The 5248-nt window shown below is 36.8% G+C and overlaps 1 protein-coding gene across 1 annotated transcript in view; it reads left to right on the top strand.

Moving 5' to 3' along the window:
• LOC21392930 (squamosa promoter-binding protein 1) overlaps positions 1 to 5248 on the top strand; it is a 10379-nt gene that overhangs the window by 1355 nt on the left and 3776 nt on the right. The window lies entirely within an intron of this gene.

Raw genomic sequence — 5248 nt, forward strand, 5'->3', positions numbered from 1 at the left:
ATTTCTTATATAATATTATAATATCTTTTATAATATTATAATTTTTATATTAACCATTTTAATAATATTATTATATTCCATATCATATGTTATATAATAATAGTTTCATTCCATTATATTAAATATATTAATAATTATATATTATATTGTAACTGCATATACTATATTATAGTATATTATAATTGTAATTTTTAATTATATTATAACTGAAATATTATTATTTATTATATAATCTTATAATATATTTCATAATATGATCATTATATTAACCATTTTAATATTATTATTATATTTCTATATCATAATTATATAATATATAATAATAATTTTATTACATTGTATTACATTTTATATATTATGTTAATTACATATATATATATATAATATTAGTGTTATATATAACATAAGGGTAATTTTGTCAACATGAAAATATTTATGTTCCATTTCATAGTATTCTTAAAATTACAATCAAATAAATTAATCAACTTTTTTTTTCATTCCATTACCATTACCATTCTCATTCCCAATACCATAATCATTCCCCCACTGCAATCAAACGCACCCTTATATAAGATCTATAGGGTTCTTATTAGTCAATCCTATTAGCCGAAATAGTGGATAATACAGAAGAGGAACAAGTTAAGGAAGAACAAAACTGAAATTCATACAATTGTAATTCAACCTTTTTACCAAAAACTCGGAAATGAAAGTTGCAAGGATGTCGAGGCACGTGGACCACGTTTTCCTTAAAACAGATTCGTCCCCTCCGGCGTGTGCTTGAGGTTACGTTGTACGTCCGTCTCCCATGATACAACGACAACGACGGTAGCTCGATGCACTTTCAGAACCGTCCGGCGAACTAGAACTTGATCTTTCCTTTATCACCAAAACCGAACTAAACAAGACAAAGAAAACACACAACTCTGGAAGCAAGAGAGAAACGGAGAGAGAGGAAGAGATTTCTGGAAAAGTATGCTTTGTTCATGTGGAGTTTGGCCTTTATATAGGCTCCAAAATCTGGGTGTTACACCAAGACATTATGGTGTAATAACCCAGATTTATTCCAGCCATTACTCTGCAAAATAATGAAGCAAAATGTTTTGATTTTCCATGATGAATCCAGCCACAAAGCATATCTAAGTTCAAGGAAAAACTGATGCAATAACCAGCTTTTATCATCACAATTAAGCTTGGTTTTAAGCACACCATTAAGCTTAAGCAAAAATAAAAATTGCAAAAGTAAGCTCGCATGGAACGGGTTTTCCGGTCTGGCATTCGTGTCCGCAGGTCGCGGGCGCACACATTAGGCCCCAAACCCGTCGGGATCGTGATTCGCACCCCCCCTGCGCGTGAGAGAACACCTCTGGTATACATGCTTACCAAGGCTTCAAAGTGCAATCACTTATAAACACCACATTGGCTTCACTCCTAGCTAATGTGGGACTTTTACAATTTCCTTCTACATCTACCATTTCAAGTACCATACTTAGACCATCAATTTCTCATTCACCCAAAATCCATTTTGAGTGTATGAATACTTGATTTCGATCTCCTCGCGACGGAGAACGCAAATCCATCGAGACCCGTCCCAAAAACCTATTGGGCCCCATCCGAATATGGGCCTCAAAATGGGCCTTTAAAATGGCTTAACAAGCCATTTTTCTAACAATCCCCCACATGAATGAAAAATTGACCTATGACAAGAAAAACACAAACTCGACACGGTGATAGAGTTCTGCGGTCGATGCCTGCAAAGGATAGGTAGGCGTTACCCTTTGAACCTTCCCTTGTGAGAATACAAAAACTTTACTACCTGACCAGTAGACGCAATGTCTTTGAACTATTCTGCCTTCGTGTAAACGTTATTATACTTCACACAGACATCTTCCTGACACAGTTCTGTTCTCATGGTTATGTTTATTTTGGCCATGAACATCTACCTGGTTCTGCAAGAGTTTCTAAAGAATTGAGCCCTCACAATTCTCCTTTGAAGCGGCCCCACTTCTCTCTCACATAGGTGATTTCTTAATAAAGAGTAACCCGTATTACTCCGCTCGGATTTCTGACGTATCCGACGCATAAGAATCATTAAAAACCAATGTTTAACCTTTTTCTCATATGGGTTTCACTGTTATCATCATAGGAATAGGCTGGGGTTACCCCCATAATGAACTCAGCCGGTCTAGACAATTTAGTTGTCCCATTGAACCTAGATCTTGGGATCTTCAGTAAGCTAGGTTGGGTTTCCATTGCTTCAACCTATTTTTCCATGGGCTTCAATCTCATTCCTCTATATGTTTTTTCAACTTGATCTCGATTCAGTCCTTTGGTCAGCGGATCCGCAATATTATCTTTTGACCTTATATAGTCGATGACTATGACTCCTGTCGAGATCAATTGTCTAATGGTATTATGTCGACGACGTATATGTTTAGACTTACCATTATACATTATATTGTGTGCTCTACCAATAGCTGATTGGCTATCGTTGTGTATGCAAATTGCAGGTACAGGCTTTGGCCAATCCGGAATGTCCTCCAAGAAATGTCTAAGCCATTCAGCTTCTTCGCCACATTTATCCAAAGCAACAAACACAGCTTTCATCGTGGCTCTGGTTATTACCGTTTGCTTAAAGGATTTCTATGAAATAGCTGCACCACCCAAGGTGAATACATATCCACTGGTAGCCTTAGAGTCCTGTGTATCGGATATCCCACTCGCGTCAGAGTATCCTTCTAAAACACCAGGCTCTCTTGTGTAATGCAATCCATATTCACGAGTATATCTTAAGTACCTCAGTACTTTCACAATTGTTTTCTAGTGGTCATCTCCTGGGTTACTCGTGAATGTGCTCAATCTACTTACAGTGAAGGCAATATCTGGTCTTGTACAGCTCATTAAGTACATAAGACTGCCAATCACTCTAGTATACTCCACCTGGGATATGCTTTCCCCTCTATTTTTAGACAGATGTTGACTTATATCAATAGGAGTTTTGGCTATACCAGAATCATACTTGTTAAACTTGTCAAGTAGCTTATCCACGTAATGTGACTGAGTCAATATGAGACCATCAGGCACCCTTTTGATTTTGATCCCCAAGACCACATCAGCCGGTCCCATATCTTTCATGTCAAACCTTGAGTTCAACATGTGTTTAGTAGATCTGACCATCCGATCATTACTACCTACAATTATTATGTCATCTACATACAGACAAAGCATGACATAACCATCATCTGTATTCTTGACATAAACACATTTGTTACACTCGTTGATTTTGAATCTATTTGACAACATAACATCGTCAAATTTCTTATGCCATTATTTTGGTGCTTGTTTTAGTCCGTACAACGACTTCACCAATTTACAAACTTTCTTCTCTTGTCCTGGAGCTACACAACCCTCAGGTTGTTCCATGTAGAATTCTTCTTCCAGATCTCCATTTAGAAATGTTGTCTTTACATCCATTTGATGAACTTCAAGATTCCACAGCGCAGCAAATGCTAGTATCATCCTTATAGATGTTATACTCATCACAGGAGAATACGTGTCAAAGTAATTAAGGCCTTCTCGTTGTCTATAGCCTTTTATTACTAGTTTGGCCTTATACTTGTCAATTGTTCCATCTATCTTCATTTTTCGTTTAAAAATCCATTTAGAACCTAGTAGTTTATTTCCTGGTGGAAGGTCTACTAGTTCCCAAGTATGATTTTGTAAGATGGAATCAATCTCACTCTTTATGGCTTCTTTCCATAAAGGACCATCAGTTGAGCTCACAGCTTCTTTATATGTTTGAGGTTCAGCCTCTAGCATATAAGTTAGAAAATCCGGTCCGAAAGACTTTTCTATCCTTGCCCTCTTACTTCGTCTAGGCTTTTCCTCCGTTTTAATATTTTCATCATTTCCAGAATTTTGACTACAATCTTCTATGATAGTCTCAAAAGTTCATTTTGATGAACTTGGCTCATCTTCCTTAGTCTTACATGGAAATACATGTTCAGAGAATGATGCATTTCTAGACTCTATTATCGTGTTCTTGTGTATGTCAGGGTTTTTAGACTCGTGCACAAGGAACCGATATGCGGTACTGTTATGAGCATACCCAATGAAGATACAATCAACCGTTTTTGGACCTATCTTCATCTTCTTTGGTGTTGGTGCCATTACCTTGGCCAAACACCCCCACACTTTTAAGTATTTGTAGGAAGGTTTCCTTCTTTTCCACAATTCATAGGGGACTTTATCAACTTTCTTACGCGGAACCTTATTTAAAAGGTAATTAGCCGATAAAATGGCTTCCCTCCACATGTTCTGTGGCAACTCAGAACTTATTAACATTGCATTCATCATGTCCTTTAAGGTACGATTTTTTCGTTCAGCAATGCCATTCGATTGGGGAGAATATGGAGGTGTGACTTTGTAAATAATTCCATGTTGTGCACAAAGCGCACTAAATGGTTCAACATATTCACCACCTCGGTCACTTCTTACCATCTTAATCTTTTTATTAAGTTGGTTTTCAACTTCTTGCTTGTAGAGAGTAAATTTCTCTACAGCTTCATCTTTACTTTTCAGCAAATATACATAGCAATGCTTTGTGCTATCATCAATGAAAGTGATAAAATACTTATTACCACCTCTAGTTTGAACAAACTTTAAGTCACAAACATCACTATGTATTAAATCAAGTAGCTCAGTATTCCTTTCTATTGTTTGGAATGATGACCTTGTTAGTTTTGCCTCTACACAAATTTCACATTTATGTTTGGAATCGATATGAAATGTAGGAATGTGATCCAAGTTAATTAATCTACGCAAAGTATCATAATTAACATGTCCTAGTCTACCATGCCATAAGTTAGAAGACTCAAGCATATAAATGGAAGACTCTTTCTTTTTATTCATCTTTTTGGGTTTTACAACTATGGCATTCATTTTCCACATGCCACTTTTTACATAACCCTTTCCCACATACATTTCCATTTTGGACAAAACTATCTTATCGGCTTCAAACACAATCCTGAAGCCGTGCATGCTCAGCATTGTCCCAGATATGAGATTCTTCCGGATGTTGGGCACATAAAGCACGTTGTGGAGCTTCACTTCCTTGCCTGAGGTCATCTTTAAGAACACCGTTCCTTGGCCCTTGATCACAGAAGTTGCAGAGTTACCTATGAAGAGCTTCTCTCCAGTTTCCAACGGAACTAGATCAGCAAACTCAGCCCGGTCACAACAGATGTGTCTT

The sequence above is a fragment of the Morus notabilis genome, unplaced genomic scaffold (genome assembly GCF_000414095.1).
Source record: "Morus notabilis unplaced genomic scaffold, ASM41409v2 Scaffold175, whole genome shotgun sequence".
In the NCBI taxonomy this organism is placed as follows: domain Eukaryota; kingdom Viridiplantae; phylum Streptophyta; class Magnoliopsida; order Rosales; family Moraceae; genus Morus; species Morus notabilis.